At 42.8% G+C, this 26,628-nt stretch overlaps 1 protein-coding gene and 1 pseudogene across 1 annotated transcript in view; one reads left to right on the forward strand and one right to left on the reverse strand.

Annotated features, from left to right (window-relative positions):
* LOC126161882 (cubilin) overlaps positions 1-26,628 on the forward strand; it is a 1,256,608-nt gene that overhangs the window by 747,881 nt on the left and 482,099 nt on the right. The gene's annotated exons all lie outside the window — the stretch shown is intronic.
* Positions 16,551-16,668, reverse strand: LOC126163648 (5S ribosomal RNA; annotated as a pseudogene).

Here is a 26,628-nt window from a genome sequence, read left to right on the forward strand (position 1 = left end):
CGCCCCCGGGGGCCGCTCCCGCGCCCGCCCCCAGCAGCGACGCCGCCCGAGCGCACGGCGCCGCCTCCCCGCCGGCAGCCGGATAGCCGCAGGTACGGATGGCCGTGCCACAGGTTGCACCTGGCACCCCCTCAGCTGCATCGAGTCTTCTTTCCCACAAGGTGGAAACAGGCACTTCCTTCTCTACAGTACTTTACTCCCTTAGAAATCGCCAGACGATCTTGGAACTTTCGCCCCCTCTGCTGAACTGTAGTGTGTCGTCAAGCTGACTTTAGCTATATCACGGACACATTCAGTAAACGTAACTTCCTCTTGGGATTATGGAGTGAAAGACGGCGGCTGGTCGATGAATTGTAGAAACAATTTTCTAACAGACATTATTTTTATAGCTTTATTTTTAGACTACCATATTCGACTCCTCAATAGAGCCATCTTCAGACCCTTTATCATGACGACACAAATCATCCAGTCGTTAAAGTACATAACAGGGAACCAATTTTGCGCCTGGTTTCCGTACGCAATTTCACGAGCAATGTGTGCTCTTCACACATGGAACAAAATGTGAATAGCATACATTACTTGTGAAGTCTTCTACAGAAATCAGGCGCAGATATTGGTTCCTTGCTATACACTTAAGCGACTGGATGCCTGGTGAAACGGAGGTTTTAGGTAAGAGTCACTCTTGGAAATGGGCAGCGGTTTTAAATGTTCAGTTACCATGTTACAATGACATAAATCATCGTCCATGTTCATCGGGTGGTATGCAGACACTCCAGCATAAGTAATTGCAAAAATTGGTTCGAATGAAAGTATACAATAATAGAAACAAAAACGTTCAATAAAAATGAGTCCGCAAAAAATCGTTTCTCGAGGTAATTGCGAATATCTGTTTTAATAGTCGACACTAGCTTCAGTTTGATATACTATAACATGTTAAAAAAGGAAAAATGTTCCATTAACTCCACATCTAATTGAGCTCCAATACAACGAAAACACAACTAGTACACTCAACTCTCCACATCGGCAATGTTTCTCGTTGAATGTCTGTGTTGCGATTCCAGATTATTGTCTCACTGGTCCAAACATTCTTCAAAGAGAACTTGATGAGCGATGGTACCGCCGGTTTCTGCAGTGAAATCTTCCAGGATTGCTTGTGAAACGTTAGGGAATGAGGCACGTCTTGCTGCCAATATAAGACGACATTCAACGCGCCGTTATAGCCCAAGACGGATCGGTCGAGCAGGCCCTGTACATTAGGCTCCAAGACCACCTGACTTCAACCGCCTAGGGTTTTCTATCTGTGGTCTTCTGAGCAGTGAAGTGTACAACACTCCTGCCGATAAAGTTGAAAAAGTGGAGAAACGAACTGTACAGTCTTGTTAAGACTTACAGGATGATCCGTCCGTTTTTTTTTAAAGAAGTCGTAGCTCACACCAAAGAAGGGGGCAATATTGCATCCAATTGCAGGTATAGTGCACAGTAAACTGTAGCGCGTAACATGCTGAAACCGCATTACATATGTTCTTAAGGTATGCCATGGATGACAATTGAGCTCAATTACATCAGAAAATAACCCAAAAGTTTACGTTTGAAATACATTTATATGAATTACAACCGTTTTTCAGGCTGAAGTCAGTGGTGACTCACAGCCATACATTTAGTGTTACCTCACAAACGGTTAGCTTATATTATCGTATATTTAGACATGACTCCTTTTTGGCTATTAATTATAATGTACTCTATAAAGGATGTTGAAAAATTGTTATTACAGGCTTATAGTGGCTGCAGAGGGGACTTGGATAAAGTTATGATAAGGACCCCATATGTGCAAATGTACGTTTTGGATGTATGAGGGAATGCTGAAAGGTAATGCCTCTTAGTTTTTTATTCTGTTCTCAATACCGCTTTAAGTATTGCATGTCATGCATATTACTCGTTCAACTATCCCGCAAAGTGATGCTCCCAGTGTTCTGGGATGTTCAAGGTGTGGTGCATGTGAAATTAATGTCTGAAGGCACCTCCATAGACTCTGCAATGTACTGCGAGACCCTCCTGAAAGCACGGATTTGAAAACTTCGTCCACATGCAAGCGACCTCTTCTCCAACATAACAATGCCGGACTATATACAAGCGCTGCGGCATCTGCACCATTCATCCTCCGTACAGTCTCTATTGGCCCCATCTGTTTCCAAAACTTAAAGAATGCCTTCGAGGACTTCACTTTGATAGTGATGAGGCAGTGCAAGCAGAAGTGTTGTGGCTCCGTCAACAAAATCAAACATTCTACTGTGACGGCATCAACAGACTAGTCTCTCTCCAGAAGAAATGCGTTCGTCGCCAGGGTAACTACGGTGGGAAATAAATATGTAGACATGAAGAATAAAGACGTAGAATTTTAATAACGTTTGTTTCATTTAAATTTCTTAAGATCTTTCATATAAAAAATTCCGGAGGTTTTACATTTCAGAAAACCTTTCTTAAAATAATTTTGAATATCGGATCACTTTTAATCTCTCACTTCGCCGTACACCCACAGTGGAGACCGTGAGCTTCGACATTTGTAATTTACAGAAGCCCATGGTTGCTTAGCAGTGTTTCGCGTACGCGTCGTCGAGTTCTCTTCTACACGTCGAAGGACGTCCTCTTCGAATTCGAGGTTTCGGCGTGTCCGTCGGCTTCCACAGTCAACCCTCCCAGTTGAGAATGTACCAGTGTCCCCTAGCCGTCGTTGTAGCCAGACTAAAACGGTATGCGTGTCAACATTACAATATGACATAACAAGGGCGCTCTTGCCACTTTACGTGCATATTGTGAAGAGGGAGGTTTGAAAGTGATACTGTCTTCAAACTTATTTCATATCCAAACGGTACATTTCTGAACGTGGGTCACTCATCAAAACTTTATCTACTATGCCTCCGCTAAAATCTCGAGCAGCCTGTAACGGGAATAAAGAAGCAACCTATACGTGTAATTGGTGCGTCTTCAATAAACAAGTTGAGCTGGTGACTGGCAGCGCAAGCTAAAGAAGGAACAACCATCATTTATTCGCCGGTAGAAGTTTAAATAGAATTTAATTTTTCTGATTATAAAACGGAAGGTGGCAACTATATCCGCCGTATTCGGTTGGTTCACTCATTTAAGGTATTAAATTTAACACAGCTTCTGTCTTGTTCATCGTATATTAACCACATTCTCTGAAGGGATACTTGTGTCAAAATCACTCAGGGAAGCGTCTTCAGACTATATGAAATTCGTCATCATCTTCTATAAACGAACGCAACCCCTCCGCTACCGCCCGGTGACGTCAGAGCTGTCGCTTGTACAGTCGGGCGGGGCACGGTCGTTACTGCACTTCCGAAACATACTCATTAAGTTGGCTTTAAGAGCACCACAGTTTCTTATTCGCATGACATGAACTTACTGATAATGGTCGCCATAGAAAACCGATTCGCATATTATTTGTACAGCTGCCATAAACTATTTTAATTAGACGGTACGGCAGCAATGTTACTTGACAATGTAAGGAAACTAGTTCTTTCATCTCATCTCCTTTAACATACTAAAGATATCGAGAATATGAAGAGTGACCAATACCGCTAACCACAGAAGTAAAGAAATTTACTTCATCTTTCAAGAGGCAAATCGTTCCTCTCTCTTTCTCCCAAGATTAGCTGTTCTCGCTGGGACAAATTTCGGTGATATAATTGCTTCATAGATCTATCGAGAAATAACGGAGTAAAAATGTATTTTAAATTGAAATTCGCTATTATTTGCGCCATACGTTTGAGTACATTATCGAACCTGATCGAAAAACAATTCCCAATTCGAATGCATTTCTAGTAATTAATCTCTTGTCATACATCTTCATACGAAATAGTTACATCAGAAAACTTGTCACATCCGAAAATGCCTCTCGCACTTTGGAGCCAAAATACATCACAGTTCCAACAAAGAAGAGAAATCGAAGCTCATTGTTTCACTTTAAGGTAACGACAATGTACTGGTCGTTTTTTGATAGGTCGCTTGTTATTCGCCAAGACGAAAACAGATTACGAATATTTATAACGTATGCTTAGGTATTTGAGGTGAAACTGTAAGGTGTTTCAGCTGGTATTCTGAAGTTTGTTTTCGTAAGTAGTCCTTATATCGAAATCTCTTTTCAACAGCCTAGATGAAAATTGGTAACTCCATTTACTATAGTTATTTTCTACCGTTTCGAGAGATTCCAGACCTGTCATTGCGGCCATGCAGTACTGGATCGCGTCCGCCTTGCGAAGGAAGTACATAAAGCTGGATGCGTTGGTTCCAAAAACTCATTAATACCCGCAGACAACTGCTTCCATACAAGTATGCCACGCCAGGCAAAACCTTTGCTTAACATGTAGCAACCAACAACGGCCGCCATATTCCTTTCTTTTCCGCACTATTCACTGACCGCCATTTGCGGTATGGGGTTATCTCTACTTCAGTACCCCACAGCAAGCCCCACGTAATGTGACACACTGTATATCTCGGTAGATAAAAGAAAAAGAAGAAAAATAACGACACAATATGTACTATGTTGTGCTCACAACCTTGTTCTGAATCTCGAACCACTTGTGAAAAATTTTGTGTCCCCGAATTCATTTCATAAGTAGTTCCAAAAATTGAAATAAGCTTTTAGACAAATGACTTTAAGTAGACGATCGACTGATTTGTTCTATAGTTAACGCTGGTAAAATATTTTATCTGTAAAAATACTTTTAATTCACCGACGTGCTTTCTCGACCGCATCCAATAGTTGTAGAATAGAGAATTGTGGCGATGCAACGGTTAACTGTTTCCTGAAAATAGTCAAAAATATTCTAAATTCTAGGTCGAACGTTGTTACAATAGGACAGTTTTAGGAGACATGTTAATTTTGGAATGAAGTTGAAACAGTTTTTTCGACAGATCTGGTTTCCCATTTAGTACAGTTCCCGCCTATTTTTGGAAAAAAAATGAACTTTCATTTAGTAACAAAGCTTATAAGACTTCACTCTTGCCGGCCGAAGTGGCCGTGCGGTTAAAGGCGCTGCAGCCTGGAACCGCAAGACCGCTACGGTCTCAGGTTCGAATCCTGCCTCGCGCATGGATGTTTGTGATGTCCTTAGGTTAGTTAGGTTTAACTAGTTCTAAGTTCTAGGGGACTAATGACCTCAGCAGTTGAGTCCCATAGTGCTCAGAGCCATTTGAACCATTTGAACTTCACTCTTATTTTCAACTGTTTTCTAGCGCAGTTACCACAGTTCCTTGTTTAATATTAACAACCATTGTTATTCAGTATCTCGGTAGATAAAGTAAAAAGAAGAAAAATAATCACACAGAGAAATGATAGTCTCAGTATGTACCACGTTTTGTTCACAATCTTGTTCTGAATCTCAAACCGCTAATGAAATATTTTGGATCCCCGAATTTCGTGGAACCTTCTACATATCAAAGACAACCCGTGTTCTATCCCTAAATGCGTTCGGTAAGTTTCTTTTTTTTCATTTGCATTTTTTCCGTTTCTAAATTGATTGGAATACGGGGCTTAATAACGTAGTCAGTAAGGAATAAGAATGAGGTAGGCAAATAAATTTCTCAAATGACTAGGACTAGTAAAGAATTAAAATTTTAATCCTGGTTGACTTACAATGGTTATTTCTCTCAATCTGTTACAAGTCGTGTTTCCTTCGAACAGTTACCAACTACCGGCACCAAGAAAATCTAATGGACGTAATCTTTGCTCAAATACATCGTTTCTTCCGAAGATTTGGCAGAAAACAGACTTCTTGTACATTAAAAATTTTTTGGTTTTCTGGAATAAATTTTAATTTTTATCACATATAAGATAGCGTGAAAAACAGATACAGACAGCTGATTATGAGTCTTTGTTGCTTCCTCGCTGTTGTGCAATTCTGGCCGGATTTCAGAAGCACATTGCACTTTCGAAATCTCCAAATAAATTTCTGTACCGCGCCTGGCTGTAAACAAGCATCACGCAGTCCGTTGTCTGTGGTCCCTGGCAGCCGCGCTACTCGGAATTATTTTCATTATCTTATTAACCCTAGTATTCCTACCTACATCGACACGGGAAAAATAAAAATACAACAACAGCAGAACGCATTTGAGAATCGAATAGAAACAGGTGTCTATTCTCCAGCCAGATGCCTTTGTCGTTATATAGCAGCGCTTTCTTTGAGCAGCGTTTACCTTACTGTTACATAAGTGGCAGTCGTAACAATGTCTTTCCTCGCTTTCTAGAGAAATATACGTTTCAGAAACCCATATATGAAGATGAAAAATGAACAATTTTGAATTATCTATCGATCCTGTTCAATTTTGAGTCATGAAAACGGAGGGAAAGGGGGAGGATTTTGTTGAGCCAAAATATCTTAGATTTCGCCTTTAGCTTCTACACAAGTGACAAGCCAAATGTGAGCGAAATAGTTTGGCCGTGTCTGTTGCCTTTCCCTTGTGTTTCCTTGTGAGTAGACGGGTTATACGATATCTTCTTGATGATTCTAGACTTTGATCGTTATCCGCCATTCCTGCAAACAAATTCGATACTGGTCTAGCAAGTTCTGTAACCAACCCATCTTCGTATCAACCACATCTATATTTCACAAGCTACAGTATAGTGCGCGGTGGAAAATACTTTGTAGCAGTACTAACGGCTTTAATTGTTCAAATGTGTGAATTCCTAAGGAACCAAACTGCTGAGGTCATCGGTCCCTAGACTTACACACTACTTAAACTAATTAATACTGAGAACAACACACACACCCATGCCCGAGGGAGGACTCGAACCTCCGGTGAGAGGGGCCGCGCAATCTGTGACATGGCGCCTCAAACCGCGCCGCCACTCCGCGCGGCTACTAAAGATTTCGTGTCCTGTTTCAAACGCCTACAGAGAAAGAGCAAAATGAATAATTGGAAACATCTTAATCTCTCTTTTTGTTGTTCTGATGGAAAGAACTCAGGTTATATACCAGAGGCGGCAAAAATTTTGCACAGTCTTGGTCGGCTACTGGTTCCATAAATTTACCTACAAGGGTTTCGCAGGAACTACGTAACCTTTCTCTTATGTTTTCTGTTTAATTTCCGTTATCATATGCATTTTATTTTTACGGGTTATACTGATATTTTTAGATAAAGCGACGCTTACTCAATAAGAACTCCGAACTATAGAACAGTATTTTAGAATAGATGGCCCTAGTTCCTTGTAAGATGCTTTCTATACAGCCGTATCGCAGTTTCACACAATCCTGTCAACAAATTTAACTCTTCCATGAGCCTTTCCTACTTACGATTTCACGTGATCGTGGCTCCATATATCGTTCTCACATATTACCGCTACACTGTATATTTACAGGATACGAGAGGCGAAGCAAGTTCACCATTGATTCCGTAAAGAGATAAGATTGGATTGTTTTTCGTTGCAATGGGCACTATCTTGCATTTATGCATTTGTAAAGATGCCAAATACATTGTAAAATTCGTTGTCTAGTTACTTGCAGAGACATACCTCCGTGTAGATAATAGTGTCATCAATGGGCAATTTGAGAATGCTGCCGACTCTGTCTGGGCTGTCAGCACAGTGAAAATACTTTCCATAATAGAAGTAGCACTACTTCACCTCATTTCGTTAAAAGTGTTCGGCACTATGGATTCCGTGTTCATTACTTTTCTCTGCACCACAACGCTATATGTCAGCAATACTGCTAAATGGTCCTGCGTGGGCCTAAAAATAAGAGGCCCATTAAATTCGCAGTAACCCAATAAAACGTCCAGGTGAATCGAATAAATTGAGGAAAGTCTCGACAAATGGACTTCGTAAATATTTAAAAGGCATTACCGCATTCTTCGTATGATCCAATATCCCATTCCGGTATTCGTAAAATAGAGCCAAGGCTCAAAGTGAACTGTAAAATGGTGAAATAGGAGCTGTAAAATGACCCGGGGTAGCGGTGAAGCATTCAATTCACATCTGGGAGAGATGCATCTCGAGAACAGTTTATTTCTCACTGCTCAACATAAACTTCATATTTCAATAATTACCTGGCGCAAGATATAGAGTGCTTATTTGATAAAGGCTACGCAGGTAGGCGGCACGTCTCATTTCCTAAGTTTTGCGACATATGATCGCACCGCTAAAGACTTGACCGTTCGCCAGCCACTAACAAAGGAACGAAACGTCCTATGTCAGCTGTATGCGGTTAAATCACCGCTAGTTACAATAAAAAACATATCTATTTGCGACAATTCACTTATTATGAGCCCGCATCTCGTGGTCGTGCGGTAGCGTTCTCGCTTCCCACGCCCGGGTTCCCGGGTTCGATTCCCGGCGGGGTCAGGGATTATCTCTGCCTCGTGATGGCTGGGTGTTGTGTGCTGTCCTTAGGTTAGTTAGGTTTAAGTAGTTCTAAGTTCTAGGGGACTTATGACCACAGCAGTTGAGTCCCATAGTGCTCAGAGCCATTTGAACCATTTTGAACTTATTATGAGAATTCATAGACCTTATTCCTGCAGTTCGTTTAGGTTTCATCCTACAGCACGGTTGGGGCATCAGAAATCGTCAGCGTGAATGTCGGTTCGAAGACGTCTCTAGGCCGTCATTGTAAAGACAGGTTTTCCTGGTACATTCCAGGCTAATACGGTTGCCTCAGGTTGGGAGAATCTCCGGAGAAAATCAAGATCTGGATGCGGAAGCCAAGCTAGATCATAGCCTTTGTGAACAAAGATGAACTGTGTGTCTCGTCAGTTGCGTGTCAAAGCGAGGAGTGTACTCCTCACGGGGAAAGGGAAAGACGCTTGGTCAACCAGACTCTCCCTGTAATGTTATATCCATACTGCTGCACGCTCTTTCCAAACAAACTTTCACAGACTACCACACGAAGAAAATCCCCTGAGGGTGTGTTAGGGAATAGCAACAGGACTTGTTCTTGTTTACACTGCAATGACCACGAAAAATAAAAATCTGGATAAAAAACTTGCATACTGAAACAAAGAGAACCATCCGCGTTTGCAGCTGCTCACTGCCGTCTCCACCGCAGCTAGGAAAGCTGAATCCAGCATTCGAATGGAAGCCGTGAATCATATTGTAAAGTATGCTATGCAGTCACACTAGCATTTGGTACCGCGGTACCTATTAATGATAAGAGAGTAGCACGACGGAAACTAAACGACTTGAAAATAATATTTAAGTGTTCTTGCAAATAATACATTTTCTTGAGAAAAAAGGGTCGACAGGCAGTTGAATACGAATAAAGATTTAAATTAGTTGCTTAGTTTCATCTTAAAAAATTTTCTTCTTTATCAGGTCGTAAAAGGGCTAGAATTGATAGGAAAAAATTATGTTCTACTGACAAGATCGCTGGAGATCACCAGCGATAGTGAACAGATCTTGATATCTTAATCACTGTTTGCATATTATTACTTAGAAATCTATGATGAAATAACAGGCAGTTAATTTTTCTCTTGTACCTATGCGATAATAAGGAAGATTACCTGAATGTAAATACGATTATTACATATTTTATGGCAATGAATCGAAACATTCCCACAGTATAAGTCCTTAATGTCTGCTGTATATGTGTGTATTGTTTTAGGCTGGGTATCAGAGAAGCGTGAATGACAGCCTGTATTGGCGAAGTCGTGGTAGTGGTTTGCAGGACCGCAACATAAATACTAAGAAAACATTCTAGTCATCAATTGCGCAGGCAGCTAAAGGGTGAGCCTAGGATCTACCGACAAATTTTCATAACAAGTCGTATACTTCAGCATATAAATTGAAACCCTTAGCATTCAGCCACATTCAGTGTGAGCTCCTAAATAACAGTTGATGGAATGTACGTCCTGTACCACTGTTTACTATCACGGATGCTGATGCCACGAAGCACTGGCAATAGAGAGTCTTGGACAATCGTAAATGTGGTATGTGGAACCACCTAGTTACATGATATGTAACTAATGTGTGAACCTTTAAATACCACGAATTTGATGAATGTAGATTGAAACTGATAAAGGTACGCTTTGAAAATGATTTCTAAGAAGGCAAAGAACCTGCTTTTAACCCCCTGTGAAAAATGTTTATAAGTTTTTAGAATTTAATAAAAATAATTTTTTATTAAGTTTTGATGTGTCAACCTTGGTCCCCAGTAGCTTGCTGAAGAATAATTCACTAGGTTTGTTTTCTGACTGTACTCTGCTGGAAATATCTTTGCAGCAGTGCAAGTGTTTGTCATGTTTATAATCAAACGTTCCACTGATTCACAGTTCTCGTTAACGATAACAGAGGTAAATGCCTCTCCGCTCTTACAGCTTTATTGTGTATTTCTCACCTTTCCCTCATATTTTATTTCCAGTTGTGTCAGTTCTACGTATGGCCTATTGCTGTGTTAATGGTGAGAGACTCAAAAGCGTATGGAATAGTCCATAGCACGTCGCTGTGCAAATCTGAACGTTCTCAAAAGTCTCTGTAAAGAAACAAGCACTATTTCCATATACTATGCTATAACGTAACACCAATGTTCCATTGTTGTTTTCTTTGTTTGCGTAATACGTTTCTGGGCTCACAGTAGTGGCCTATCTTTAGAAGAGGTCACGCAGGGGGACAAAGATGGCAGAGCACGGTTACCTTCATTGTCAAAAACGAGTAACACGAGGCATCGGACATGTCTTCTATACCAACACGCCATATACTCCGCCCTGTCTGCATTTATACCGTGTGCAGTTATACTCACTGCCACGCAGTCACAAAGCAACCAGGCCTACAGATCGAACGAATTATAACACAACACTTGTTATCTACAAACAACTTCACGGATTTGGTGGAGGGTGTAGTGTGCACCACTTTCAACTTACCCAAACCCTCTATTACCTCATAGTCTTTTTTCATTGTAGAATGGTTAGCGTGAAGACTGTAGGTAGTCCTTTTTATAACCTCCAAATTGTTATGATCACTTTCTGGCATGTAAGGCTTGTAACAAAACGATACCGACAGACGACTAGGACTTGTCGAGAGTGCCCCGAGGGAGAAATTCAGGATAGTAACCGATATCTGGAACTGTCATCCAACGACGCAGTATACCGTCGAAGTTACAGCCTGCCACTAAGTCACGTCATAGGCTCTTAACGTGAGTTCGTATGCTAACAGACCGCGAGTAGAGTTTCTTGTAATGAGTACGACAGCATGCAGTTCGTTAGATAACGAACGCGTGCAGGCCTACCTCAACAACACTGTAGACTGTAGAGCATAAAAACCGGTGTTCATTGCCGAAAGGGTAGCCTAACGACAAACTTCAGTCCTTCCAACTTCGACATTCTATAGAGTTATGCTCCGGACATGAGTTCCTACCTTCAACTTGTTCCTCAAGTTCCCCTCTACAGTTTCTCGAAGTTTATCAGTATCGTTTCGTTAGAGCCTTGATACATAACAATTGAGTACGTTTTTGAACTGATATTTTGATGTGCATCCTCAAGTTTTAGCAGAAGTTTCTCTCTCGTATTATCTGCCACTGGAGTTGGTTGAGTATCTCCATGACAAGAGGGCAATGCGTTAAGCCTTCAGTGACTACCATAACAAAATATTATCGAAGGATATCTCGCAAAACCCAAAAAATTTTGGTCATATGTAACGGATGCTAGTAGTACCAAAGTTATTCTCTAGGCACTCAGGTACGAGACAGGACTAAATTTGAGAGTAGCAAAGCAAAAACTGAAACACTGAACTCAGTTATCAAATATGGCTTTACAAATTAAAATCAACAAATATTGCCCCAAAGTAATCCCTGCACCACTGCAGGGATGTGTGATGCAGATATAAGCGTCAGTCGTGCTTAGGAACACTGCAGTCGCTAAAAGTCAACAGATATCCCAGCCCAAACGTTTTGCCTACCAGAGTCTATACGGTATTTGTGGCTGAATGGACCCCCCTTTTAACTATACCGTACAGATTTCGAACAAAACATCAACTACACTCGACTATAAGGATGGTACCAGAAGTGATCCACAAAACTACCTTGGAATATCCTTCACATCCATTTGTTGCAGAATTTTAGAACATATTCTGAGCTCAGACATAATGATGTAACAGAGTGACCCGAATGAAAACCACCATGAATTCCGAAAACATCGGTAATGTGAAACTACTTGCACTTTTCTCACATGACATGCTGAAAGTCTTAGGTAGAGGCAGTCAAATATATGCAGCATTTCTCTTTTTCCGTAAAAGATTATTTCCAGAAAGGATTTGATTACGATTAATTGAGGTACATAGTAGTTTAACATTCTTATTTTTTCAACTGAATGAGTTCATCGATCCGGCCGCTGTGGGTGAGCGGTTCTAGGCGCTTGAGTCCGGAACAGCGCTGTTGCTGCTGTCGCAGGTTCGAATCCTGCCTCGGGCATTGATGTGTGTGATGTCCTTAGGTTTGTTAGGTTTAAGTAGTTCTAAGTCTAGGGGACTGATAACCTCAGATGTTAAGTCCCATAGTCCTAAGAGCTATTTGAACCAGTTTGAGTGCATCGCAAAGGTACGACGTTAAAATGAATTTTCCTCTCGCCTCTGAATCTTTTCGAATATCACACTCGGTTGTATATTACATAACAGTGTATTACTCCTTTCTTTCTATCTGTTTCGAATAAAAGTTACTTGTGACGATAAAACATTTAGATTAAGACATAGTTCCTCAAGTTTAAATTGTACGATGATGAACATTAGAGAACAATGCCCAAAGCTAGAAACTGGTTATGGGAGAAGAAATAAATGAAGAAGTCTGCATCGCTGTGGTAGATTTATTACCTGACATATAAGTGTCACCTAAGCATGGATATTGTCTTTCTTCGTATTTTACTCAGCCTCGTGATCGCCAGTTGAAGTGCAACGTAAATGACATTTACCCTCTGCAAGGTCTGGGAAGATAAAAAGAGACAATAGAGCGGTGTGTTGCCCACACGCCCATGCGTACCGCGTACATGACACCCAGGTAGGTATTTATTTCAAACCATCTCATCCTGCCCATGTCTATGTGCATCTGTTACTCCTCTCTCTCCTCATCCATTTCCTCCCCCCCTCCCCCTCCCAATTCTCTGTGTCTAACTGTTTGTCTTCCCTTTCTCTGCCCATTTTCTCCTCTCCCCTTCCTCTCTACCTCCTCCATCATTCCTCTGTGCGTCTACTGCTCACTCCTCTCTCTGACCGTCTCGTCTTTTTCTCTTTCCCCTTCCGCTTCTTCCTCGCTTTCTCTCTGCCCATCTCCTCCTTCCCCCTATATGTGCCCATCCTCTCCTCCCCCCTCTCCATCTCCATCTCTCTTCCTCCTCTTTTCTGTCACTATCTCCCACACCCCTGCACAAGGTTTCTGGCTCTAATTCTCACAGTAATTGTTTCTAGATAGTAAATAATATGTGTACCAAGTTTAGCTGAAATCGATCAACAGGTTTAGCAGGTTTTCACTCGTGGCTTTGTCCGCATAAACTCATGTCACGTACACTTACGGAAAAAAATCGCAACAGCAAAGAATAATTAATTTGGAGTAATCAAATTTCAAGAATATATTTGTGTAGGTAACATATTTAAGTGATGAAAATTGCAAGATCACAGGTTAATGTAAGCGTGAGATAAGCAATTGCAAATGTGGAATGCTGGTACATTAATAACTAGTGTAACCACCAGAATGTGCAACCATGCAAACGTGAATGCGTTGTGTTGACACGTGTCGAATGTTAGTTTGTGGGATTGAGTGTTATGCCTATTGCACATTTTGGGTCAATACAGGATGGTTTATGGTATTTGTGAATGACTTTGAGGTGATGTCCAACATATTCTCGATTGGAGACAGAACTGGTGATCGAGCAGGCCTAGGCGACATGTCGACACTATGTACAGTATGTTGGGTTACTACGACAGTGGTATGTGGGCGAGCGTTATCCTGCTGGAGAACAAGCGGTATGTGGGCGAGCGTTATCCTGTTGGAGAACAAGCGGTATGTGGGTGAGCGTTATCCTGTTGGAAAACACCCACTGGAATGCTGTTCATGAATGGCAGCTCAACAGGTCGAATCACCAGACCGACCACGAGCGTGCTCCTGCTGTCATACGCAATCGCACCCCAGGCCATAACTCCAGGTGTAGGTCCAGTGTGTCAAGTACACATACAGGCTGGTGCAGGGCATAGAAAAATGGTTCAAATGGCTCTGAGCACTTTGGGATTTACCTTCTAAGGTCATCAGGCCCCCAGAACTTAGAACTACTTAAACCTAACTAACCTAAGGACATCACACACATCCATGTCCGAGGCAGGATTCGGATTCGAACCTGCGGCCGTAGCGGTCGCGCGGTTCCAGACTGTAGCGCCTAGAACCGCTCGGCCACCCCGGCCGGTTGCAGGGCATCAACTGGCCTCCTCCTAACCAACACATGGCCATCAATGGCCCCCAGGCAGGACCTTCTTTCATCAGAAAACACAACGTACCACCACCCTGCCTTCCAGTAAGCTCTTGCGGAACACCACTGAAGTCGCAAATAGGCGTGATTTGGGGTCAGCCGAATGCGCGCTACACGGCGTCTGGCTCGGAGCTTTTCTTCAAGTAACCGATTTGTAACAGTTCGTTCTGTCACTGTGGTGCCAACTGCTGCTCAAAGCGCTGCTGCAGATAGGCCGATAGTGCGATGCGCCAAAGCGATATGCCGAACACTATGGTCTTCCCTCTCTATAGGGCCACGTGGCCGTCCGTAGCCCGGTCTTCTTGTGGTCATATATTCCAGTAACCACCGCTGTCAGCAATCATGTACTACGGCTACATTCCTGCCAAGTCTTTCTGCAATAAGGCAGTAGGAATATCCAGCCCTGTTACATGACCTTCTTCAAACTCATGTGAGATGGTGATAATAGCGTCTTTGTCGCCTTAAAGGCACTCTCGTCTAACATCAACTCACCACATCAAATCTCAAAGGCAATTAACACTGACGACCGTTACAGCGTATATTTAAAGCAAACCTGATTTGTATCCATAGTGACGTTACTAACGCTATTCTTATGCGATTGACGTAAATCTGAATAGACATCATCCTTCAGATGTAGAAATACTCCTACCAACTTTCGTTTATGTCGCACAACTCTTTCCTAGTGTTTTGATATTTTTTGGTCGTCAATTTTATTTAACATATCTGAACACTTATTTAATCGTTATCTCTAGCGAGTTATGGACTCCTGTTTCGTTTTCAAGCAGCTCAGTGTTTATGACGTCATATCACCTGAAATATGTGTCGCTGAATAATACAGTTTTGCACTTACATTCGGTGGTATATGTGAACACTGTCTGCAAAATGTGTCGCGAATACAGTTAGTGGTAAAGAAGTAATAAATTGAATTTTCATGTCTGATGTGACAGTTTTACTGCATGAACAACGAAAATGTGTTAAGCGATAAACACTATTCCTTTCATCATTTCGTGGGAGCTGTCATGAAAAAAAAAAGTTTCTTAAAGGTCTGAAATTATATGTAAAGATTGTCGCAAGTTACTAAGTGCTGTCCTTCTAAAATACTGGATGAATAAAGCCTGGATAATCACGCGCCGCGGGCTAAATTTCTTTTTCATCCACCCTCTTTGATAGGTACGTGGTTCCTACTTTTACAGTGATTCTTTTCAGTGAATAAATGGTTTTCGAAGGAGATGTGGAACATAATCACAGTCTATTGAGTAAGATCTTGGAAGGGCTAATCAGTAGAAGAATATATTTGAAAACAAACTAAAAAATATACATACATAATATAGAAACAAAAGAAAAAAACGTAATTATTATTAATAATACGTACAGTCATCAGCAGCGCAATAACTGCTTGGCATCTTCCAGGCATGCTTGAAACCATGGTTTACGCTATTTACGTGGAATATGCGTCGAATATGCATTGACAGCTGTTTCATAGGGACGATCTATTTTTCTTGCAAATTCATTTTGATGTAAGACCATACATGTTTAATAGGTTTAGCGTCAGGCGACTTTGAGAGCCAATTCAGTACCTGCACACCTTTATCGTTCTTCCAGTCGCTGCAAAGCCTGCTGCGGTGCTTCGGATCATTGTCCTCTTGCTGTATCCAATATACATTTTTATCGATGAACCTCCGTTTGACAGTCTGCATCAAACATCTTTGATAAAGACGACGCGTAAGCTCCTCTTGTTTCTCTTCTTGTGTATCTCAGTCAGGAGTTCAAAGTAAACTAATGCTTTATGGACGCTACATGAAAGGCAGAGGTTCCCCCTGTTGCGTTGTGAAGGAACTAATACGGTATCTTTCACCATCCGTGTGTAATGCCGAGGAAGCTCTTACTTAACAGTGTATAAAGCACTCCGTCTTCAGGCCACGAGTGACCTACCGGGACCATCCGACCGCCGTGTCATCCTCAGTGGGGGATGCGTATAGGAGGGGCGTGGGGTCAGCACACCGCTCTCCCGGTCTTTATGATGGTATTCTTGACCGAAGCCGCTACTGTTCGGTCGAGTAGCTCCTCAATTGGCATCACGAGGCTGAGTGCACTCCGAAAAATGGCAACAGCGCATGGCGGCCTGGATGGTCACCCATCCAAGTGCCGACCACGCCCGACAGCGCTTAACTTCGGTGATCTCACGGGAACCGGAATAGCCACTGCGGCAAGGCCGTTGCCGCTAACAGTCTATCCATACGCTTTTATAATATTTATGGATATCTTTTTTCTGCTATCCCATTTTGATGAAATAGCGCCTATATGTTGCGCCAAAGCTATGCTCAAGTTATCTCTGAAAAACCCACGAAATTTCGTTTCAGAGATTAGCTTGCTGAAACGCGCAGGGCGGTTTTACAGTACAGATATGTCGCAGTTGCCATTTAGAGAGACAGGGCAATTCATAAATTTTACAGACGCACGCTGCAGAGGAAGAGGCTGGGTTTCCTCCTGACGCCGCCACTAGCAGCCTTTCCAAATCTATAAAACAGGACGAGGCCGGCAGTATACGAGCGGTCCCGGCTCAGCCTATCCCATCCCATTCCGGCGCAGCCGCGCAGTCATTCGCGCAGCCCGGCTCGACCTAGAAAGGCGGCCGTTCCATCCGCCTCCACCTGACGTCGCCAGGAAATAAACAGCCAATCAGAAACTGCAGACGCCGGCGGGGCTTTTGTGCGCGCGTCCGCCATTGTGCGGTCCATCGCCGAGATTGCCGCCCCACTGCGGGCGACTCATCTGTGTCTGCAGACGTCGGGCAGGGGGGTGGGAGGCGCGCTGGCAAGTGCGAGTGACAGGCCGGCCTGCTGGAAACAACGCCAGCGCCAGCGCCAGCGACAGCGGTGAATAAACCGGTTAGTTAGCGGCCGGGCGGCGCCGGGCGACAGCTTTTTGTCGCGTGCCCGCTGGAGCGCGGGCGGGCCGGAGCCGGCAGAGATGCTAGATGCTCGCAGGCCGGCCGCTGGCTGTGGCCTAACAAGCTCGCCGCTAACGAGCGCCGCTTTGCAGCTCCCCCTCGTCTCGTCATCCCCCGGCTGCTTCACAACTATTGCGGGTTGCTAACGTCACCGGCGCCTCGAAACCCAGTCCCTGCTGGCGAACGTGACGTGCTGCCCGTCAGGTCGCGTAAGGAACGAAAGGTTTCCACTACACAACGCATATTCGAACAACTCGCAGAAACTGCTTCATGCTGCCCTCTCTTAAGGGGGGTAGGAGCCACCGAGGCTCAGATGGATAGAGCGTCTTCCATGCAAGCAGGAGATCCCGAGTTCGAGTCCTGGTCGGGGCACACATTTTCATCTGTCCCCGTTGACGTATATCAACGCCTGTAAGCAGCTAAGGGTGTTCATTTCATTGTAATTTGTCAGCATGACCAGGAAGGGTTCAGAATTCACGCTCATAGCAGTGGAAGTTCAAAAATATAACAAAAATGGTTCAAATGGCTCTGAGCACTATGGGACTTCTGTGGTCATCAATCCCCTAGAACTTAGAACTACTTAAACCTAACTAACCTAAGGACATCACACACATCCATGCCCGAGGCAGGATTCGAACCTGCGACCGTAGCGGTCGCGCGGTTTCAGACTGTAGCGCCTAGAACCGCATGGCCACTCGGCCGGCTCAAAAATATAACAAAATATATTTTTTTTACATGTGAAATGTCATCATTTTTCACTTACTATTGGCTGCATTCGTTGCTTGATAAGTAAGGGAGATTCTTCGATGAATTTTGCACAGCATACAAACCACACTTGCAGGTGTATGAAACTCTAGAACATTCCAAATCTATTAAAAACTGTGCCAAAAATTTGGATAATTAACCATAAAATTTGAGTTTTTTCTAAACATGAAGTTTAAATGTAACAGCTCATTCATTTTTTCATTAATTAAATAAATTCTAGAGTTTAATACACCTATAAGTATTGTTTGTATACTGTGCTAACTTCATCGAAGAATCTCTCTTACTTGTGAAGAAAAATGTACCTATAGCAACAAATACAGCGCCGGCCGCGGTGGCCAAGCGGTTCTAGGCGCTCCAGTCCGGAGCCGCGCAGTTGCTACGGTCGCAGGTTCGAATGCTGCCTTGGGCATGGATCTGTGTGATGTCTTCACGTTAGTTATGTTTAAGTAGTTCTAAGTTCTAGGGGACTGATGACCTCAGATGTTAAGTCCCATAGTGCTCAGAGCCATTTGAATCAACAAATGCAGCCAATAGTAAGTGAAAAAATGATGAAATTTCACACGTAAAAAAAATTATTTTGTTATACTTATAACTTTCATTGTTATGAGTTTGAATCCTGAATCTTTCCTGGTCGTGTTGAGAAAGTTTTATGAATTTATTTGTAAAACTATAGACAGTGGAAATTGAAATGTCGTGCAGTGCCTCTCCTCCTCCAAGTCGGCCCGTTTGACGTCCTACCCCCCTTCAGCCGTCGGCACACGGGCTGTGCATCCGAACGTTGAGCGTTGAGCGTGCCGAGCTTCTGACGTCATAGCGTGGAATAGCACGCTCGGGAGTCTTTCCGAACGTGCAGAGCAATATCTTTCATGTCAGATATTCTGACTGTGCGTCTGAGCGTTGACCAATGAGATGGCACAACGCCACCTACGTCACAAGCACGCCATGTCCCTTCAGTACAGAGTTGTGAGGCGCCATATTGGCATTCATTTCAAGCCTATATGTATATATGCCGTTTCTGAGCACCAGCAAATTGAGAATCAGTGGAAAACCCGTTGCTAACTGTGTGATTCGTTCCAATAAAATAATCAGAAACATTATATTCGTGGCAAAAGAATTATTTTAACTTGAGTAGGCAGCGACACACTGAAGATCCACCCAAAACGTATTGTTCTTGGTACAATTTGTCATAATTAAATTTCAATTAGTAACATATCTACGATTAAGGTTTTTAGCAAGGGGTAACGTAATAAGATTAGATATGAAGCGTGTGATGTTGGTTTAGCGTAATGAGTAGCGTCACTGTCCTATGAAGAGTTGCTTTTGCCGGCATGGTAGCTCAGCGTGTTCGGTCAGAGGGTTTACTGCTCTCTGTAATAAAAACACTGAGTTACTCGATCAACAACGAACTTTAACGGATGTCTTACGACTTCCGCCCCGAGCAGCTGAAACGAACAAAATGAGATTTTAAAAAAATTGAAAAAAAGCGTAATGAGTAGCGTCACTGTCCTATGAAGAGTTGATTTTTGGGCAGTGGTTCGCGTCTTGATCCTTCCAATTTTTTTCCTAACATTCGCGTTTTTATTACGTTCTGATACTTTATTATTAGTTTCATATAAGCACATACTATAATATTTGACGTTATGTAAATATACGTTCACCTTTTTTGGGGGGGATGGCTTTGTTCGATTGACTTAATCTACAGGACAGCTTGCGCTATTTGTATAAAGATATTTTGCTCCTTTTCCTTTACACTTCGTAATTCACATGTTGCAAAGATTGTGCTACTGCTTAGGAACAGTGATCAAGTAAGACTGACATTGGGGTTTTACTAAAATGGGGCAATGATGAAATAATGTTTATCTTATGCGGAGAAGTACTCCAAATTTGTAATGCACTGTTTATAATGGAACTGTTATAAGGCTGTGTCCTTATTGATTGGACATGGTACTTTCCCTTTCGTGGACGATGGAGGGAATGTGCGTTCTAATAGAGCTAGCGTGGGAATTTTACGCGCGCCCTTTGAGCAAACAGTGTGATTATGAACTAGAAGCATCCCTCAATTGCCGCTGGAGTGCTTTGAGATCGCGTATACCACGTTGGGGCCCACGTACCGTATGCACAAGTCGCATCATTCCTGAGCGTTCAGCAGCACGTTGAACTTGGCAAGGTCAGCGTTAACGTTCGACAGCACGGTCTGTGTGCCGACGGCTTTACGGTGACGATTTTCCGCAACAGCTACACTGATGGAAAAAAAATCACAAGACAAAAAAGGAGTTATACGGGATACGCCAAAGTTGGTAGGCGTGTTTCTGGGTCTGATGGATGATATCTGTTCAAATTTCGCTCAAATCGCGTAATAGTGGGGCTAGTAACGCCGCTATGAAGATGCATATCTAGATTGCTTTACACACGCTCTGTAATGGTCGTGAGCGTTATTTACCTCTGAGATTGTACGTGGTGAATTGATGTTACTCAAGAATGCCTTCAAGGCAACAAGGCACCTCTCTGAGCTTGAGAGACGTCGTGTAATGGGACTACGAGAACTTTGATGTTCCTTCTGCGATACTGTAGAAAGACTTGGCGCCCGCATCTCGTGGTCGTGCGGTAGCGTTCTCGCTTCCCGCGCCCGGGTTCCCGGGTTCGATTCCCGGCGGGGTCAGGGATTTTCTCTGCCTCGTGATGGCTGGGTGTTGTGTGCTGTCCTTAGGTTAGTTAGGTTTAAGTAGTTCTCAGTTCTAGGGGACTGATGACCGTAGCAGTTAAGTCCCATAGTGCTCAGAGCCATTTTTGAAAGACTTGGCAGCAATGTAGCCACTGTACATTAAATAGAGATGTGGCCCCTCCACGCCCGCACCAACGTGGTGACCAGAGCAAAAGTCCTACTGTCACCTCCGTCAACATGTTAGTTATCTAGTAGGTTGATCACAGGATGCTGGGCTGTGATGTTATCCGTGCGTCTGGGTAAGACTACGCATTAGCACTGTCCATCAGGTGATAGTGGACGAAACGCGAGTGAGGGTAGCGATTTGAAGAGCAGAGGGAAAAAAGTGCCAAGACTCGTGCCGTGGGATAAAAACCTCTGCGGCAGCGGTGGTCACGAGAATACACTGTTACAGGAAGAACGGGCGACGGACGACCATGTGGTGCAATAGAGATGGAAAAACCATCGTGTTCGTAGTATAGCTCTGCCGCCTAGTACTGCATGTGGTGCAGCAATTTGAACAGTATTTGGCACCACGGCGACACGACGAGCTGTACAAATCGGTAACTTCTAGGACGGCCCCGGGCCAGACGCTCTGTAGCGCGCATTCCACTGACCCCAAGCCACCTGCATTTCAGAGTTCAGTGTTGTCGAGCGAAAGCTCGTTGGAGTGCAGGATGGAGGTCTGTTGTGTTTCCTGACGAAAGCTGGTTCCACTTCGGTGCCAGTGATGGCAGTGTTGGTTACGAGGAGGGCGGTTGATGGCCTCAAACCAGCCTGTCAACGTGCTATACGAACTGGAACTACACCTTGAGCTGTGGTCTGCTTTGCGATGGTAGCAGGAGTATTCCCGTGATAATTCCACTCACCCTACTGCAAATTTCTACGTCAATCTGGTGATTCGATATGTTGAGCTGCCATTTACGAGGGCTATCCACAAAGTACATTACTTTTTGGAATTAAAAATAAATAAAGTATTGTAAATTTTTTTATTATATAAAGATGAAAGCCACACTTAAATACTACTTTTCTACATAGTTGCCATTTAAATGAAGGCACTTATCGTAGCGATGGACGAGCTTGGAAATTCCTTCGTCGTAAAATTCGGCCGCCTGCGCCTTCAACCACGTGGTTAATCAGTAACCCGGTAGAAATACGATTTTTGTGGATTTCCTGGAAAGAGGCACTACAATAAACTCTCAAAGGTATTGCCAAACTCTGCACAACCTCAGAAGAGCAATACAAAACAAGCGCAGGGGAAAGTTGGGCTCAAAGATCTTGCTGATTCATGGCAACGCCCGGGCCCACACGGCAAATGCCACTCGTGAAGTTCTCGAATCTTTTAAGTGGAAGTTGTTTCCTCATCCGCCGTACAGTCCCGACCTGGCACCGAGCGACTTCCACTTATTCCCAGCAATGAAGAAGTGGTTGGCTATGCAGCGTTTTGATGACGACGCACAGCTTCAAGAAGAGGTAACCACGTGGTTGAAGGCGCAGGCGGCCGAATTTTACGACGAAGGAATTTCCAAGCTCGTCCATCGCTACGATAAGTGCCTTAATTTAAATGGCAACTATGTAGAAAAGTAGTATTGAAGTGTGGCTTTCATCTGTATATAATTAAAAAAATTTCCAATACTTTATTTATTTTTAATTCCAAAACGTAATGTACTTTGTGGATAGCCCTCGTATGAACATCCTTCCAGGGGGTGTTTATCAACAGGATAACGCTCGCCCATATACAGCTATTGTAACCCAACACGCTCTATAGAGTGTCGACATGTTATCTAGAATGATCGATCACTAGATCTGTTTCCAGTCGATCACAGCCGTCCAGGGTGGCCGAGCGATTATAGGCGCTATAGTCTGGAACCGTGCGAACGTAGTGTGTGATGTCCTTAGGTTAGTTAGGTTTAAGTAGTTCTAAGTTCTAGGGGACTGATGACTTCAGAAGTTAAGTCCCATAGTTTTCAGAGCCATTTGAACCAAGTCGAGCACATATGGGACATTATCGGACAACGCCAGCGTCATCCACCAATAGCATTAACTGTTCCTGTACTGACTGACCAATTGTAACAGACATGGAACTTTATCCCACAAACTGACGCCTTGCACCTGTACAACACGATGCTCGCACTTTTGCATGCTTGCATTCTACATTCTCTCGGCAGCACCGGTTATTAATATACCAATATTTTACATCTGCAAAAGCTCACCTCGCGCTTACATTATTAAGTTGTCATCTTGCAATGTTAATTACTTAAATATGTTACCTGCACAAATCTATTCCTGGAATTTCGTTACTCTACGTTAATCATTTTTTGTGTTGCGATCTTCTTCCGTCATTGCATATGGAGTAAACCTACCTAACTCCGTAACATACTTTATTTCATGAAAGCAGACACATTCTTTGTCCTTAAGTAAGGTAGGTCTTCTACACACAGTTCCAACCGTCCTCAAGAAATGGCAGGAATGTCTTCACACGGAAAAGGCATTCTGGACAGGAATGAACGGTTTGTGTGGAGCAGGTAGTTTGTTGTTTGTTGTGTGGAGGGAAATGCGTCGTTTCCTGCGCGGATACTGTAATACTGTTTCAAAAAGATACGTCCTTGAAGTAATTTGTCATATTTTATATGCAGTTGTATTTCCAATGGAACATACTTATAAAGTGAGTCACCATAATCGTATTTAAATGCTTTATTATTGAATCATTCGCTTAGACAAACGGCAACAACTCCTGAGGTGTGTCCATTTCCGAAACAATGCCTCCATCTTTAAGTAAATGTGCGAAGAAGGAGAAGCCAAATATGAATTATGTGACCAAAGAAGACAATCCTATTATTTTGATGGCCTTCTTGGAGTACCTCAGAAGGTTTTGGAAGAAAAGTGGTCGATATACGAAGCTGCTAAACATTCATCTAGTCCGTGGAATACTTCAGAATGGTATGTAGTCCGCTGTGATGGTGACATTCAATGTGGCCATTCGAGGAAAAGGATAGAACGTTAGCATTTACGAATGAATTGGAAGTTAAGTTAGTTAACTTCATAATACAAATGCAGGAAATAGTGGGTGGCCTGAAAGTTAATCGAATAATCCACTAATTATTGTAGCACAGCAAAAGGGAAAACAGAAGTCAAAGAACAAAACAAATTATGATATTTTCGCCACTTCTAAAGAGAACTACACCTGTGGAAAGAGTAAAGATGCTTGGATTCGGTGTTCTCCTTTGTCTGTGATGGAATTTGTTAATCCATAGATTCATCTGGTGCTATGGTATTTATGTGTAATATTTAAACAAATGATGCTGAAAATGAATGGAAAGTGTGTTAAGTGGCAATGCAAAAGAAATTAATAACGGAATTAAGCACATTAGCACGAAGTTAAGTATATAGTGTCACGGAATTAGGTATGCTATAACGAAATTAGGTAGCATGCCCACTTTGATTACTTCATTTCATAACTTCAACATCTTTTCATTTTCTAAATATTCTTTATCATGGGTTACAGCAATGTATTGGTCTCTGAAGAGTAAATTATATAATTTCTCGTGTACAATCCTTAATATCGCGAAGTCAGGTAAGTTTACCCAACGGGGTGTTTCAGAGTCCTTGCCTCTAATTTTCTGGAGTGACGGATCAAGTCATGGGGAACAATGTTTGTTGCGTCAAAATGTTCTCTGTCATTTCCCGGCGACACTAGATATCATTTTATTCAATTCGCCGGTATTTGGCCGACGAATGTCATCGAAATAGCAAGCGTCTGCTAATCAGGCGTGCTGCATCTTCAGACTATTTATACCCCAATAAATTGATTGATTTTCTACGAGGAAACTTTAAAAATTACTAAGCGGTAAACTATAAAAAGTGTCCTAGAAATGTTGCGACAACCTTCGAGGTGTTGGAGAGGGTGTCTTGAGAAATAAATCCAGGGCCGGAACCGGTGTCCGGAAATATTCACCCATTCTACAGAATCTCGAATGCCACTAGGCCACCCCTTCGACAGCAAATGCTACTTTGTTCGCTTACGGATGGCAGGCGGAACATCTGGCAACGATGTTATTCAGTGATCGCGACTGATTATCACGATCGTCCATGAAGAAGATGGAGCTAGCTACTGGATGAAGGCTTTGTCTCCTATGAGTGCGACGCTCAGTTGCCTCTGTCGATGATAGTTTCGGAGATGGGTATCCATTCACATATTATTTTGCTCTTGGAACCCTCTGAAATCTCCATTGTTTTTCACTACACAGGAGAAAAATAAACTGCAGATGGCAACCTCTGCACGAAACTGTCATCCTCCGAGGTTAAATGGGATCATATTCGTAGGAGACAAAGCCTTTCTACACAGCAGCTTCTTCACTGGCGATCGTGGCAATCAGTCGCGGTCATTGAATACGAAAAAACACTGCAAGACGTTATGCCTACTCTCCGTCAGCGTAAAAAAATCAAGTTTGCTACAGAAGGGGTGGGCTTGCAGCAGGCGTCAGCTCCTATAATTTTTACTCTCTGAAGCATCGTTGGATGACGTTTCCGGGCACGGATTCCTATCCTCGATTTATTCCCCATGACATCCTCTACAGCGCTTCGAAGTTTGTCGCAGCATTTTATCTACATCTACCTGATTACGCTACAATTTGCAACTAAGTACCTGGAAGAGGGTTCATCGAACCACCTTCAAGCTCTTTATTTACTGTTGAACTCTCGAAAGCGCGCATGAAAAACGAATTCTTAAATCTTTGTAGGACATCCAGTATTTTAGAAGCTCAGCCTTTGCGTAGAGAAGATGAATAAATTGTAGGAAACACACAGTGCATATGAACTCCGCAGGGTGACTATGCTCTGCGCGTCTCAGGGGCACAACTAATTATAAAAGAAGCCTAGTATTGAGCAGGGAAGCATCAGCGAACATTTTGTCTCTAGCGCGATCTATCAACCCTAGAGATTTGTTGCAAAGAGTTTGAAACACCATGCAGAAATTGTAGTACTCAAGAAGAAAACTCCTGTTTGCGTGCTGTCCATGAATTTTTGTATACACACTCACACGCGTTTCGCCATTGTAACACTGTATCTTTGGTGGATATCCTAGAATATTACTTGGATTTTTGTTCTGAAATACTGGCTTTTAGACTTCATATAAAGGTTTCATTAGTGTATACAATGAATAGGTACTTATAGTAAAACATCACTAACTGAAGAGCAAAGAGTTCAACCTTTTCTTAATCCTAAAAGTGCGAAAGGAAAAGGTTTGACATCCATTCGACGATAAGGTTAGTAGAAATACAGAAGGTCATACTGCCTTAGGATAAGGAAGGAAATCGACACTCATATGCCTTAAGCGAATTACGGAAATCAGTAATTGGCCGAATGGAAAAATAAACCGCCGTTCCCCCACATACGAGCCCAGTGTTTACCATTTGCTCAGTAACATCTGTTGAAAGGGTTATGAGGAAATGTAATACCTCGTAAACAAAACTGCATAAGCTTGCAAATACAGTCGGTTCCATTTTTCCAGGGATTGGACTAACTGTCAAATAGAGATGATAATAGGCATCAAACGAATTCAGAGAGACGATGCTACGATCGGTACAGGTTGCGGTATAGCACACGCGAAAATGGAACAGAAATGCTCATGGAACATCAGTGGGAATTCTTCGAAGAAATGACATAGTTATCGCGAAAAACTGCAGCTTAGACCCGTATTTTAAGAATGTTGTGCGACCATAACGCTGCCTCCATCATGTATTTGATTAACGGTCATGATAAAACG

This window comes from Schistocerca cancellata, chromosome 2 (assembly GCF_023864275.1).
Source record: "Schistocerca cancellata isolate TAMUIC-IGC-003103 chromosome 2, iqSchCanc2.1, whole genome shotgun sequence".
Lineage (NCBI taxonomy): Eukaryota > Metazoa > Arthropoda > Insecta > Orthoptera > Acrididae > Schistocerca > Schistocerca cancellata.